Genomic DNA, 16,550 nt, shown 5'->3' on the forward strand with positions numbered 1-16,550 from the left:
AGAATCGAGTCCATCGAGGCTAAATTAAACGTTCAGGAGGTCAAGGAAAATCACAAAACGGTGAAGGATAGTCAGGATATAGTGGTTGAGGACAAAAATGAAATATTGAGTGATGAAATGAAGGAAAGTGAAGTGTGTGTGAATGATGGTAGTCGTAGTGAAAGGAAGAACCCTATAATTACACATAAAATGAAGGAATCATTTGGGCCAATAATGGACATCTCAGGGCTGAAAAAATCTCTTGAGAATCGCAATGTCGCTTTTACTGGTGAACTTCGGAGGAGGTGGGAGATGTTATACAAGGTATGGCTATCATTTAGTGAACTTATTGGGGATGACTTAGGCAATGAATTGATTAATAATGGATCACCCTAGACTGAAAGTGTTGTCATGGAATGTTAATGGTTTGAGAAACAGGGTTACAGATGTTCATTGTTATGTGATGGGAAATGATATTGATGTTGTAGCTCTCCAGGAGACAGGGGATAGGAATGAAGGATTATTGAAATTAAATGGCTATAAAGGGTTTCACCTCTTCGCCGCAAATAACATCAGAGGCACGTCGATTTATGTTAAGAACTCCATACCAGCAGAGTTAGTAGAACCGCCATCAAAAACGCAAGGTATAGAGAGTGTTTGTGTTAAATTATCATTAAGGGAAGGGGAATTTATTGTAGTTAATTTGTATGTATCCAGGAACTGCTTCGACGCTAACTATTTACCTGACTGCATTTATACTAATCCTTCACTGGTCATTGGGGACCTTAATGCTCGGCACACAAGCCTTGGGACAGTGGGTAGTATTAATACTAATGGGGTCAAGTGGTTACAGTTTCTACAAGATCATCCAGATACCTGTCTATTGGGAAACAATGAACCAACTCACATCAGGGGAGGACGGCTTGACTATGCCTGCGTTTTAAACTCTCAGGGGATTATGGGGGAGGCTCGGGTTGTTCGGGAACTACTTAGTGACCACTTTGCCTTGAACGTTGAATTACCACTGGGGAAAAAACAAGTCCACTTTCAAAGGAAAAGGCTAAATATTAAGAAAGATATGAAAAATTATTTTATTCAAAATATGGGAGATTGGTATCAACATTACACGCCGCTCTGCGTTGATAGTTTTTACGAGGACATGGTCGAGAACATAGAGAAATTAGTACAGAGGGAAAATAACGGGGGCAGGGGAAGCAAGACGCACGGACCTAAGAAATTTAAATATTCCAATGATCAGCAAGTCAAGGGATGGGAGAGAATGCTACGGGGTGCGCATAAAGCATGGTTAAAAAATGGAATGAGGGATGAAGAGAAAAATACAATGTTGGAAGTGGCTAGGGAATGCAGTCAGGTGAGGAAGGAGGCGCGGGACAGATACTGGCAAGACTTTGCTCAGGCCATTGGTAATACTAAGAACCTTAAAGACATATGGAGAGCAGTAAATAAAGTCAGGGGTTGTAAGACTAAATTCATTGCTCACTCAGATCCAGGGAAAGTTGCTAATGAGTTAGTAGATAAATGGGCAAGTGCTGCTGGTATGGAGTCCTTACCTGCAGACACGAGAGTCACCATTGAGTCATGGGAAAATATTAGAAATGGAGTAACTTTATGTGCCTTAAATACAAGATCTATAGCATGCACTGAGATAACCCACGATGAGCTACTGGATGCTATAAAAAGTGGCAGCTCCACTGCTCCGGGAAAAGATGGAGTAACGTATGACATACTTAATTATTTAGCCGGTATGAAACCTAATCCCTTACTTGATTTGTTTAATATGAGTTATAGAGAGGGAAAGTTACCAAGAAAATGGAAAGAGGCTGTCATCATTCCTATCCCTAAGTCAAACGGAGGCTACAGACCTGTCTCCTTAATATCCTGCTTTTGTAAAATGATGGAAAGGATTTTGTTAAATAGGCTACTCTACCTTGTAGGTGATAACATGTCCAATAATCTCTTTGGTTTTATCAAAGGCAAAAGTACTGCGGATTGTCTCTTAAAGTGTTTGTCTAATGTGGATGACAATTGTAGAGTTTTTGTTGATCTACAAGGAGCGTTTGATAAAGCCAATGGGGAAGTAATCTTATACGAATTAGCCAATCTGGGAATAACAGGGAGATTGCTACACTGGATAAGGGATTACCTGCAAGGCAGAAAAGGTCAGGTGTATTACCAGGGATACATGTCTGAGGAACGGAGGTTTCAGTTAGGTACCCCACAAGGGGGAGTATTAAGTCCCACCTTATTCAATGTATTAATGAACAGATTAGCATCAGAGATGTATCCTCCAGGGGTCACGACGATCATATATGCTGATGACATTCTTATACAAGGCACTTCTGGGAACAAAATTCAAGATGCTCTTAACATACTTGGTACAACCTGTCACAAGTTAGGCTTAGTTATAAATGCAGATAAAACCAAATACGAGTATAGGAAACGAAGAAATATAACACTTACTTTAAATGGTGTGGAACTGAGCCGTGTACAGAAGTACAAGTATCTGGGCATGTATGTTGGATACACATGTGAGAGTAAAAATGCTGAAATAAATCATATCAGCACCTTATGTAAAGCCCGTCTGCATCCTCTAAAAGCACTGGCTTTTTCTGGTAAAGGTGTTGGGGTACCTATCTTGCGGATGTTATACATAAGCACTGTTCGATCCCTGATAGACTACGCAGCACCCGTATTGTCTTACACAGGCCAAGGCAGAATTCAAAAAATAGAGCTGATACAGAACGAGGCTATGAGGATTATTCTTGGATGTCAAAGAAATGCAATGATTGAAATAATGAGAATGGAATTAAATTTACAGAGTGTGTGTGATAGAGTCCGTGACATTAACACTAGAGTATCTATTCGTTTCATGCGGAGAAAAGGAGGGGATAAGCTGTTTGAGAGCGTTCAGACCTGCTTGAGTGACGTACACACTTCCAGGAAACTGAGGGAGACTCGCTATACGAGAGGATTAGCTCATGACCTCAGGGAATACGACGTACTTGACTGCTGTAAACCCTCTCGAAAGTGTAATATGTCTGCTCCCTGGAAAGTACAGAAAATAGACGTCGAAATTGTACCCCTCAAGGTGAAAAAGATTCATCATGAACCGGGACAATTACGGTGTTTGTATGGAAGCATGATATCTCGGTTACCAAGAGGCAACAGTTTACATGTATATTGCGACGGGTCGGTGGCGGAGGATGGCAGGGCAGGGTGTGGTGTCCTAATAAGGGATTATACGGAGTTTGGGACTGTGGACAGGATAATTGAACTCCGGCTTAGTAATTATATATCATCCACACAAGCTGAACTGCAGGCCATTCTGGCGTGTTTGGAGGAAGTACGTCATGACGACAAAAATGTTTTTGTATTTGTCGATAGCCGAGGAGCACTGGAGTCCTTAAACAGTAGAAACCCAGTCTTCATGTCTATAGTGGAGGACTGTAAGAGAAGAATAACTGAGATACAGCTGAAAGGTTATAGTGTGAAATTCATGTGGATTCCATCTCATGTTGGAATAGTGCTCAACGAGGTGGCGGATGACTTGGCCAAACGTGCCACATCAAAACCACAAGTTGACATTGAATGTGAATTCACAATGAGACAAATAAGAAGCAAAATCAGAAATATTCAGGCACAGGCGGGAGTGGAGAGGAGAGAGATAATGTATGAGAGTAGTCAAACCATGCAACACTACATGTATGTGAGTCAAAACACCCATTTCACTTATGGTAAAAGGAGAAATGCTTGGAGTGACTCTGTGTACATGCGGCTCAGGCTTGGGTACAAATATTACTGGGAATATGGGATAGATGTTCATGGTAATGACACGAAGTGTAAACTATGTGGTATGTTAAGATCTCACACCCTTGCCCATTATATTCTTGATTGTCCGTTGATTAGTGTATATAGAAACACAGAGATAAGGACTGTTCCTGAACAAATAGCCTGGATGTGTCACAACGGAAAGGTTGATGATATTCTTGAGAGATATAAGAATTTTGCACCAAGATTGTAATATTTTGTTGAATTATCTGCAGGTGTCTTGCAAATTGTCTATACAGTATACCTAGGTCATAAAAGTATTTGTGTGTACGTCTGATACCATACTCCTTGTGAGGGAGGAAATGTATATTTTTACCTCTCAGAATGTTTGGTAATATGTTTATTTGTGATGTGTGTATATGTATATATTAACACGTTGTACTGAACGGGGTGAGAATAGCTTGAGCTACCTCATCCCTTTGTGTGTATTTTACCTCAATAAACTTATTTCAATTTTCAATTTCAATTTCAATTTCCCTGCAGTTTTCGAAATATCCCAAATATCCCAATTTCGAGGCCTGAGCTATATTTTGGAGCCAAATTCTGGCTCTCTGCACGTATTCTCAGTTTGAAATTACGACTATTTTATACCCAACATATGCCAAGTAATGAAAGCGCCGTTTGGACACATATGTCCGAAACCCCCCTGCAGTTTTCAAAATATCCCAAACATCCCAATTTCGAGGCCTGAGCCATATTGTGGAGCCAAATTCTCGCTCTCTGCACGTATTCGCAGTTTGAAATTACGACTTTATATACCCAACACATTCCAAGTACTGAAAGCGATGTTTGGTCACATTTGTCCCAAACCTCCCTGCAGTTTTCAAAATATCTCAAATATCCTAATTTCGAGGCCTGAGCCATATTATACAGCCAAATTCTGGATCTCTGCACGTATTCACAGTTTGAAATTACGACTTTTTATACCCAACATATGCCAAGTACTGAAAGCGGCGTTTGGTTACATCTGTCCCAAACCTCCCTACAGTTTACAAAATATCCCAAACATCCCAATTTCGAGGCCTGAGCCATATTTTGGAGCCAAATGCAAGCTCTTTGCACGTATTCGCAGTTTGAAATTACGACTTTTTATACCCAACATATGCCAAGTTCTGAAAGCGGCGTTTGGTCATATTTTTCCAAAACCCCCCTGCAGTTTTCAAAATATCCCAAACATCCCAATTTCGAGGCCTGAGCCGTATTTTGGAGCCAAATTCTGCCTCTATGCACGTATTCGCAGTTTGAAATTACGACTTTTTATACCCAACATATGCCAAGTCCTGAAAGCGGCAGTGAGTGACATTTTGCACAAACTCCCCTGCAGTTTTCGAAATATCCCAAATAACCCAATTAAGAGGCCTGAGCCATATTTTGGAGCCAAATTCTGGCTCTCTGCACGTATTCGCAGTTTGAAATTACGACTTTTTATACCCAACATATACCAAGTACTGAAAGCGGCATTTGGTCACATTTGTCCCAAACCTCCCAGCAGTTTTCAAAATATCCCAAACATCCCAATTTCGAGGCCTGAGCCATATTTTGGAGCCAAATTCTGGCTCTCTGCACGTATTCGTAGTTTGAAATTGCGAATTTTTTATACCCAACATATGCCAATTACTGAAAGCGGCGTTTGGTGACATTTGTCCCATAACCTCCTGCAGTTTTCAAAATATCCTAAACATCCCAATTTCGAGGCCTGAGCCGTATTTTGGAGCCAAATTCTGGCTCTATGCACGTATACGCAGTTTGAAATTACGACTTTTTTATACCCAACATATGCAAAGTACTGAAAGCGGCGTTTGGTGACATTTGTCCCATACCCTCCTGCAGTTTTCAAAATATCCTAAACATCCCAATTTCGAGGCCTGAGCCATATTTTGGAGCCAAATTCTGGCTCTCTGCACGTATTCACAGTTTTAAATTACGACTTTTTTATACCCAACATATGCAAAGTACTGAAAGCGGCGTTTGGTGACATTTGTCCCATACCCTCCTGCAGTTTTCAAAATATCCTAAACATCCCAATTTCGAGGCCTGAGCCGTATTTTGGAGCCAAATTCTGGCTCTATGCACGTATACGCAGTTTGAAATTACGACTTTTTATACCCAGCATATGCCAAGTCCTGATAGCGGCAGTGAGTCACATTTTGCACAAACTCCCCTGCAGTTTTGGAAACATCCCAAATATCCCAATTTCGAGGCCTGAGCTATATTTTGGAGCCAAATTCTGGCTCTACGCACGTATTCGCCGTTTGAAATTACGACTTTTTTATAGCCAACATGTGCCTAGTAATGAAAGCGGCGTTTGGTCACATATATCCCAAACCCCCCTGCAGTTTTCAAAATATCCCAAACATCCCAATTTCGAGGCCTGAGCCATATTTTGGAGCCAAATTCTGGCTCTCTGCACGTATTCTCAGTTTGAAATTACGACTTTTTTATACCCAACATATGCGAATTACTGAAAACGGCGTTTGGTGACATTTGTCCCAAACCCAACTGCAGTTTTCAAAATATCCTAAACATCCCAATTTAGAGGCCTGAGCCGTATTTTGGAGCCAAATTTTGGCACTATGCACGTATACGCAGTTTGAAATAACGACTTTTTATTCCCAACATATGCCAAGTCCTGATAGCGCAGTGAGTCACATTTTGGACAAACTCCCCTGCAGTTTTTGAAATATCCCAAATATCCCAATTTCGAGGCCTTAGCTATATTTTGGAGCCAAATTCTGGCTTTCTGCACGTATTCGCCGTTTGAAATTACGACTATTTTATACCCAACATATGCCAAGTAATGAAAGCGGCGTTTGGTTACATCTGTCCCAAACCCCCCTGCAGTTTTCAAAATATCCCAAACATCCCAATTTCGAGGCCTGAGCCATATTTTGGAGCCAAGTTCTAGCTCTTTGCACGTAATCGCAGTTTGATATTACGATTTTTATATCCAACATATGCCAAGTGTTGAAAGCGGCGTTTGGTTATATTTGTCCCAAACCTCCCAGCAGTTTTCAAAATATCCCAAACATCACAATATCGAGGCCGGAGCCATATTTTGGAGCCAAGTTCTAGCTCTTTGCACGTATTCGCAGTTTGATATTACGATTTTTATATCCAACATATGCCAAGTACTGAGAGCGGTGTTTGGTCACATTTGTCCCAAACCCCCCCCCCCCCCCTGCAGTTTTCAAAATATCCCAAACATCCCAATTTCGAGGCCTTAGCCATATTTTGGAGCCAAATTCTGGCTCTATGCACGTATTCGCGGTTTGAAATTACGACTTTTTATACCCAACAAATGCCAAGTCCTGCAAGCAGCAGTGAGTCAAATTTTGCACAAACTCCCCTGCAGTTTTCAAAATATCCCAAATATCAAAATTTCGAGGCCTGAGCCATATTTTGGAGCCAAATTCTGGCTCTCTGCACATATTCGCAGTTTGAAATTACGAATTTTTTATACTCAACATATGCCAAGTACTGAAAGCGGTGTTTGGTCACATTTGTCCCGAACGCACCCCTGCAGTTTTCAAAATATCCCAAACATCCCAATTTCGAGGCCTTAGCCATATTTTGGAGCCAAATTCTGGCTCTATGCACGTATTCGCGGTTTGAAATTACGACATTTTATACCCAACATATGCCAAGTCCTGAAAGTGGCATTGAGTCACATTTCGCACAAGCTCCCCTGCAGTTTTCGAAATATCTCAAATATCCCAATTTAGAGGCCTGAGCAATATTTTGGCGCCAAATTTTGGCTCTCTGCACGTATTCAAAGTTTGAAATTACGACATTTTATACCCAACATATGCCAAGTCCTGAAAGTGGCAGTGAGTCACATTTCGCACAAGCTCCCCTGCAGTTTTCAAAATATCCCAAACATCCCAATTTCGAGGCCTGAGCCATATTTTAGAGCCAAATTCTGGCTCTCTGCACGTATTCGAAGTTTGAAATTACGACTTTTTATACCCAACATATGCTAAGTCCTGAAAGCGGGAGTTAGTCACATTTTGCACAAACTCTATTGCAGTTTTCGAAATATCCCAAACATCCCAATTTCGAGGCATGAGCCATATTTTGGAGCCAAATTTTGGCTCTCTGCACGTATTCGCAGTTTGAAATTACGACTTTTTATACCCAACATATGCTAAGTCCTGAAAGCGGGAGTTAGTCACATTTTGCACAAACTCCCTTGCAGTTTTCGAAATATCCCAAATATCCCAATTTCGAGGCCTGAGCCGTTTTTTGGAGCCAAATTCTGGCTCTCTGCACGTATTCGCAGTTTGAAATTACGACATTTTATACCCAACTTATGCCAAGTACTGAACGCGGCGTTTGGTCACATTTGTCCAAAACCCCCCCTGCAGTTTTCAAAATATCCCAAACATCCCAATTTCGAGGCCTTAGCCATATTTTGGAGCCAAATTCTTGCACCATGCACGTATTCGTGGTTTGAAATTACGACATTTTATACCCAACATATGCTAAGTCCTGAAAGCGGCAGTGAGTCACATTTTGCACAAACTCTATTGCAGTTTTCGAAATATCCCAAATATCCCAATTTCGAGGCATGAGCCATATTTTGGAGCCAAATTTTGGCTCTCTGCACGTATTCGCAGTTTGAAATAACGACTTTTTATACCCAACATACGCCAAATACTGAAAGCGGCAGTGAGTCACATTTTGCTCAAACTCCCCTGCAGTTTTCAAAATATCCCAAACATCCCACTTTCAAGGCTTGAGCCATATTTTGGAGCCAAATTCAAGCTCTCTGCACGTATTCGCAGTTTGAAATTACTACTTTTTATACCCAACATATGCCAAGTTCTGTAAGCAGCGTTTGGTCATATTTGTCCCAAACCCCCCTGCAGTTTTCAAAATATCCCAAACTACCCAATTTCGAGGACTGAGCAATATTTTGGAGCCAAATTCTGGCTCTATGCACGTATTCGCAGTATGAAATTACGAATTTTTTATACCCAACATATGCCAAGTGTTGAAAGCGGCGTTTGGTTATATTTGTCCCAAACCTCCCAGCAGTTTTCAAAATATCCCAAACATCACAATATCGAGGCCTGAGCCATATTTTGGAGCCAAGATCTAGCTCTCTGCACGTAATCGCAGTTTGATATTACGATTTTTATACCCAACATATGCCAAGTACTGAAAGCGGCAGTGAGTCAAATTTTGCACAAACTCCATTGCAGTTTTCGAAATATCCCAAATATCCCAATTTCGAGGCCTGAGCCGTATTTTGGAGCCAAATTCTGGCTCTCTGCACGTATTCGCAGTTTGAAATTACAACTTTTTTATACCCAACATATGCCAAGTACTGAACGCGGCGTTTGGTCACATTTGTCCAAAACCCCCCCTGCAGTTTTCAAAATATCCCAAACATCCCAATTTCGAGGCCTGACCCATATTTTGGAGCCAAATTCTGGCTCTATGCACGTATTCGCGGTTTGAAATTACGGCATTTTATACCCAACATATGCCAAGTCCTGAAAGTGGCAGTGAGTCACATTTCGCACAAGCTCCCCTGTAGTTTTCGAAATATCTCAAATATCCCAATTTAGAGGCCTGAGCAATATTTTGGCTCTCTGCGCGTATTCAAAGTTTGAAATTACGACTTTTTATACCCAACTTATGCCAAGTACTGAAAGTGGCATTTGGTCAAATTTGTCCCAAACCTCCCTGCAGTTTTCAAAATATCCCAAAAATCCCAATTTCGAGTCCTGAGCCATATTTTGAAGACAAATTCTGGCTCTCTGCACGTATTCGAAGTTTGAAATTACGACTTTTTATACCCAACATATTCCAAGTACTGAACGCGGCGTTTGGTCACATTTGTCCAAAACCCCCCCCTGCAGTTTTCAAAATATCCCAAACATCCCAATTTTGAGGCCTGAGCTATATTTTGGAGCCAAATTCTGGCTCTCTGCACGTATTCGCAGTTTGAAAATAAGATTTTTTTATACCCAACATATGCCAAGTACTGAAAGCGGCGTTTGGTTACATTTGTCCATAACCTCCCTGCAGTTTTCAAAATATCCCAAACATCACAATATCGAGGCCTGAGCCATGTTTTGGAGCTAAATTCTGGCTCTCTGAACGTATTCGCAGTTTGATATTACGATTTTTATACCCAATATATGCCAAGTACTGAAAGCGGCAGTGAGTCACATTTCGCACAAACTCCCCTGCAGTTTTCGAAATATCCCAAATATCCCAATATCGAGGCCTGAGCCATATTTTGGAGTCAAATTCTGGCTCTCTGCACGTATTCGAAGTTTGAAATTACGACTTTTTTTACCCAACATATGCCAAGTACTGAAAGTGGCATTTGGTCAAATTTGTCCCAAACCTCCCTGCAGTTTTCAAAATATCCCAAAAATCCCAATTTCGAGTCCTGAGCCATATTTTGGAGACAAATTCTGGCTCTCTGCACATATTCGCAGTTTGAAATTACCACTTTTTTATACCCAACATATGCCAAGTACTGAAAGCGGCAATTGGTCACATTTGTCTCAATCCACCCGGCATTTTTCAAAATATCCCAAACATCCCAATTTCGAGGCCTGAGCCATATTTTGGAGCCAAATTCTGGCTCTCTGCACGTATTCGCAGTTTGAAATTACGACTTTTTTATACCCAACATATGCCAAGTACAGATCGCGGCGTTTGGTCACATTTGTCCAAAACCCCCCCCTGCAGTTTTCAAAATATCCCAAACATCCCAATTTTGAGGCCTGAGCTATATTTTGGAGCCAAATTCTGGCTCTCTGCACGTATTCGCAGTTTGAAAATAAGATTTTTTTATACCCAACATATGCCAAGTACTGAAAGCGGCGTTTGGTTACATTTGTCCATAACCTCCCTGCAGTTTTCAAAATATCCCAAACATCACAATATCGAGGCCTGAGCCATGTTTTGGAGCTAAATTCTGGCTCTCTGAACGTATTCGCAGTTTGATATTACGATTTTTATACCCAATATATGCCAAGTACTGAAAGCGGCAGTGAGTCACATTTCGCACAAACTCCCCTGCAGTTTTCGAAATATCCCAAATATCCCAATATCGAGGCCTGAGCCATATTTTGGAGTCAAATTCTGGCTCTCTGCACGTATTCGAAGTTTGAAATTACGACTTTTTTTACCCAACATATGCCAAGTACTGAAAGTGGCATTTGGTCAAATTTGTCCCAAACCTCCCTGCAGTTTTCAAAATATCCCAAAAATCCCAATTTCGAGTCCTGAGCCATATTTTGGAGACAAATTCTGGCTCTCTGCACATATTCGCAGTTTGAAATTACCACTTTTTTATACCCAACATATGCCAAGTACTGAAAGCGGCAATTGGTCACATTTGTCTCAATCCACCCGGCATTTTTCAAAATATCCCAAACATCCCAATTTCGAGGCCTGAGCCATATTTTGGAGCCAAATTCTGGCTCTCTGCACGTATTCGCAGTTTGAAATTACGACTTTTTTATACCCAACATATGCCAAGTACAGATCGCGGCGTTTGGTCACATTTGTCCAAAACCCCCCCTGCAGTTTTCAAAATATCCCAAACATCCCAATTTTGAGGCCTGAGCCATATTTTGGAGCCAAATTCTGGCTCTCTGCACGTATTCGCAGTTTGAAATTACGACATTTTTCCCCAACATATGCCAAGTCCTGAAAGCGGCAGTAAGTCACATTTTGCACAAACTCCCCTGCAGTTTTCAAAATATCCCAAACATCCCAATTTCGAGGCATGAGCTATATTTTGGAGCCAAATTTTGGCTCTCTGCACATATTCGCAGTTTGAAATTACGAATATCCCAATTTCGATGCCTGAGCCATATTTTGGAGCCAAATTCTGGCTCCCTGCACGTATTCGCAGTTTGAAATTACGACTTTTTTATACCCAACATATGCCAAGTACTGATTGCGGCGTTTGGTCACTATTGTCCAAAACCCCCCCTGCAGTTTTCAAAATATTCCAAACATCCCAATTTCGAGGCCTGACCCGTATTTTGGAGCCAAATTCTGGCTCTATGCACGTATTCGTGGTTTGAAATTACGACATTTTATACCCAACATATGCCAAGTCCTGAAAGCGGCAGTGATTCACATTTCGCACAAACTCCCCTGCAGTTTTCGAAATATCCCAAATATTCCAATTTTCAGGCCTGAGCTATATTTCGGAGCCAAGTTCTGGCTCTCTGCACGTATTCGCAGTTTGAAATTACGACTTTTTATACCCAACATATGCCAAGTTCTGAAAGCGGTGTTTGGTCATATTTGTCCCAAAGCCCACTGAGGTTTTCAAAATATCATAAACATCCCAATTTCGAGGACTGAGCACTATTTTGGAGCCAAACTCTGGCTCTATGCACGTATTCGCAGTTTGAAATAACGACTTTTTATACCCAACATATGCCAAGAACTGAAAGCAGCAGTGAGTCACATTTTGCACAAACTCCCCTGCAGTTTTCAAAATATCCCAAATATCCCAATTTCGAGGCCTGAGCCATGTTTTGGAGCCAAATTCTTGCTCTCTGCACGTATTCGCAGTTTGAAATTGCGACTTTTTTATACCCAACATATGCCAAGTACGGAAAGCGGCGTTTGGTCACATTTGTCCTAAACCTCCCTGCAGTTTTCAAAATATCCCAAACATCTCAATATCGAGACCTGAGCCATATTTTGGAGCCAACGTTTGGCTCTCTGCACGAATTCACAGTTTGATATTACGACGTTTTATACCCAACATTTGCCAAGTACTGAAAGTGGCAATGAGTCACATTATGCGCAAACTCCCCTGCAGTTTTCGAAATATCCCAAATATCCCAATTTTAAGGCCTGATACTTATTTTGGAGCCAAATTCTGGCTCTCTGCACGTATTCGCAGTTTGAAATTACGACTTTTTTATACCCAACATATACCAAGTACTGAAAGTGGCAGTGTGTCACATTTTGCGCAAACTCCCCTGCAGTTTTCGAAATATTTCAATTTTAAGGCCTGATACTTATTTTGGAGCCAAATTCTGGCTCTCTGCACGTATTCGCAGTGTGAAATTACGACTTTTTATACCCAACATATGCCAAGTCCTGAAAGCGGCAGTGAATCACATTTCGCACAAACTCCCCTGCAGTTTTCGAAATATCCCAAATATCCCAATTTTAAGGCCTGATACTTATTTTGGAGCCAAATTCTGGCTCTCTGCACGTATTCGCAGTTTGAAATTACGACTTTTTTATACCCAACATATACCAAGTACTGAAAGCGGCGTTTGGTCAAATTTGTCCCAAACCCCCCCCCCCCCTGCAGTTTTCAAAATGTCCCAAATATCCAAATTTCGACGCCTGAGCCATACTTTGGAGCCAAATTCTGGCTCTCTGCACTTATTCGCAGTTTGAAATTACGACTTTTTATACACAACATATGCCAAGTCCTGAAAGCAGCAGTGTGTCACATTTTGCACAAACTCCCCTGCAGTTTTCAAAATATCCCAAACATCTCAATTTCGAGGCCTGAGCCATATTTTGGAGCCAAATTCTGGTTCTCTGCACGTATTCGCAGTTTGAAATTCCTCTTGGAGTTGGAGTTGGAGGGTTTTTGGATTTGGAATGAGGGAAGAGGCGGGCTGGTTGAGGCAGTTTATGTCTTTGGAAATATTTGTAATCATTTTATTTAGAGATGAGTGTGAGCAGAAATGACACACTATAGTAGTAATTTATAGTGAAGATAATATTGTATTTCCAAATGAGAAAAAATTATGCGAGGCGAAAACTGGCATAATACATGCCAGATAAAAGTAGGTTGGCAACAACTCCTCAATAAAAGATTTGGTTGTGGAGGAGATTCCCGCCCGAAGGTCGGCCATCTTGGCGCACAGATTGAACGCCCCTGGCTGGACTTTCTTTCCACACCTCGCCTGGGGCTTGTCATGTTCACAGAAAATGGTACCATCCGTTTTCTATGTGCGGCGGCTGGGACGCCAGAGAGGGGAGGTAAACAAGAGAGCGTACAGGACGCCCGCCAAGCTTGGTAGCTACTAGTCATGTAATCATATTAAGTATTAAAGTCAGTAACCAAGTCATGACTTTACATCAACCCTACAACCAAGACTTCCTCAGTAACACACAAACACCACATTGGCGACGAGGATGAACTGTGAACGCAGGTATTATTGTGACTCGTCGTCTGCACATGATCCAGTAATTGGTTCCGCAAATCCACAACCCAGTTACCAAACCAGTATTTACCCAGGTATTTCCTAAATCTAAACTTATCTTCATTTAAAGCCTTATCAATAACTCCCTTGTTATGCCCATTCATCCACTTGTACATTTCAATCATGTCACGTTAAGGTTTTTCCAACATCTCTTCATATGGAAGCTTTCTAATTTGCGGGATTAACTTTGTCATCCTAACTGACGTGTTCTAGTGAATTATGTCCATTCTTTAGTATGGCGACCAAAACTGAACGGCATAATGTAAATGGGGCCTAAAAACAATACGTTAATAAACCCAGCCGACTTATTGCTAACTCTTCTATAAATAAATCTATGGGAAAGAAAAGCTCTCAGCCTGCTAACAAGAGTGTACAAATCCACAAGGGCCGGGACGAGGATTCGAACCTGCGTCCGAGAGCATCCCAGACGCTGCCGTAATCGACTGAGCTACGACATGGTCAAAAGGAGTTGAAACCGAAGATCTACTGAACATATTGGATCCTGCAGCCTCTCCGAGGCACAAACCAGTGTTAGTGTAACAAGAATGTGAACTTGACTACGTCCATCTAGTTCCACCCGCTCCTCCCCAGAACTAGTTGTTAAATAAGCACTTTACCTTGACTCCTCTGATCCAACACTTGTCCACACGTGCCACACTCCTGAAAAAATATTTTTTACATATATTAAGGGCAAGTATAAGTAATTATTAAAATAAGGCACCAAACCGGGAAGGCTATGTAGCACCAGGGTAAGTATAAACAGTTTATTTCAAATACAATCGAGTAGGAAAATACAATTATGAATTTCAAGAACACTGGAACCAATCACTGGAAAAGGTGAAATTGCAACGGAGATTAATTAAAGATTGTATCAACAATAGCGAGTAGGCAAGACTGATAAGACTGCAATAGCCTAACGGAGTACATTTTTGTCTCCGACTCATGAGGCTATGGTTAAGCATCAATGTTCTTTTAAAGTTACATAGAAACACATTATCTTATTAGGGTCTTCCACTAAAAACAAACCTTTAGCTAATCTTAGATAAACGTACTGTGTATTATTAATTTATTTAGCTGTTTATTGGCCTAAATTATATAAATAACATGCTTAAAACCTCTTAAGTACAGTATATGGTCTCTGAGCACCAAACCAACGTTAGAAGCCTAGTGATTACATTGTCAAAAAGGACCATTTACAGGTGAAACCATTTCATATCGCAGAGTAAACAAGATGGAAACAATTATCTTCCACATTTATTTGCACAATTGCCATCCTGATATGACCACTCCATCGCCCTAGTCGTTAACACACTAAGTGCAGGCGATGAGTCACAATAACGTGGCTGAAGTAGGTTGACCAGGCCACACACTAGCAGGTGAAGGGATGACGACGTTTCGGTCCATCCTGGACCATTCTCAAGTCGACTTGAGAATGGTCCAGGACCGAAACGTCGTCGTCAACACACTAAACAATCTAGGGTGACTTGTTGCTAAACATTACAAGTCACCTTTACCTTAGCTACAAAACACGTTGTGCATATTATCACACTACCTTTAATGTCATAATGCAGCAGTTTGCGCGCTCAAAATACAGATAGACAAAATTCTCAGGAACCATAGGGGAACCTTTGACAAGCCGCCGGCTTCCTGTTGCCGTAGAGGGCACTATGGAGAAATGGTGGCCCTCTGGTAAATTTAAGTCAATATTACCTAGGAGTTATGATGTACCAGCCATTGAACATCTGGGACTCACAGTTAATATGAAAACAATCCTTAAGAATAGTTAAACGAATCTTTGACTGAAACGAACAACGTTGAATATTCAACTGTACGAGTCTCTGTTGTGGTCCCATCTGGCCTACTGTGTCCTAATATGGAAACCTCACTTCAAAAACACATCAATGATTTTCAGCTTTGGAGAAAGTTCAAGACAGCAACAACAATCATGCCAGAACTTGTTCAACTGTCACTACCACGAATCTTTGAAGGACTAACACTATAAAAGTTTAAATTGTTATAGATTTAGATAGATTAGCCTATAAATTTTCCTAGAAATTACCTACTTAATATTATCTGTTAAATTAAGGACCTGGCCGAAGTGCTATGCGTACTAGTGGCTTTACAAGAATGTAAACACACAGGGCTATGTACTCCTTGTCACCTGTCCTCTTAAAAATAGCGTCGCTTTTGGCCGTTTACCCGTAAGGCCGAATATGGACGTAATTTGGAAATGAAAAAAATTAAAATAAATTTGGGCTTTTTTTCAACAACAATAAGTTAAGGGTCCTCTGGTAGGTTAGGTGGGCAGGAAATTCTCATAAAGTTTCAAAACGTTATGAAAAATGTTAATGGAAAGAATCCTCTTCTAAGCTGGCCGAGTAAGCCGGACGACTCAAACAGAAAACGGAACCGTGCGTCACTTTTGTGAGTCGATTTCATTTCAAATTACGTCCAAATTTGGCCATAGTGCCGCGCATACCAGCCAAAAGTGACGTTAGT

At 41.1% G+C, this 16,550-nt stretch overlaps 1 long non-coding RNA gene across 1 annotated transcript in view; it reads right to left on the bottom strand.

The window, feature by feature from the left end:
• Nucleotides 1–14,666: 14,666 nt before the first annotated feature.
• Nucleotides 14,667–16,550, bottom strand: part of LOC138361066 (uncharacterized) — a 122,652-nt gene continuing 120,768 nt past the window's right edge. The window contains exon 5 of the long non-coding RNA XR_011226772.1: nt 14,667–14,711. This is a non-coding gene — a long non-coding RNA (uncharacterized lncRNA). The remainder of the gene's footprint in view (nt 14,712–16,550) is intronic.

This window comes from Procambarus clarkii, unplaced genomic scaffold (assembly GCF_040958095.1).
Source record: "Procambarus clarkii isolate CNS0578487 unplaced genomic scaffold, FALCON_Pclarkii_2.0 HiC_scaffold_165, whole genome shotgun sequence".
In the NCBI taxonomy this organism is placed as follows: domain Eukaryota; kingdom Metazoa; phylum Arthropoda; class Malacostraca; order Decapoda; family Cambaridae; genus Procambarus; species Procambarus clarkii.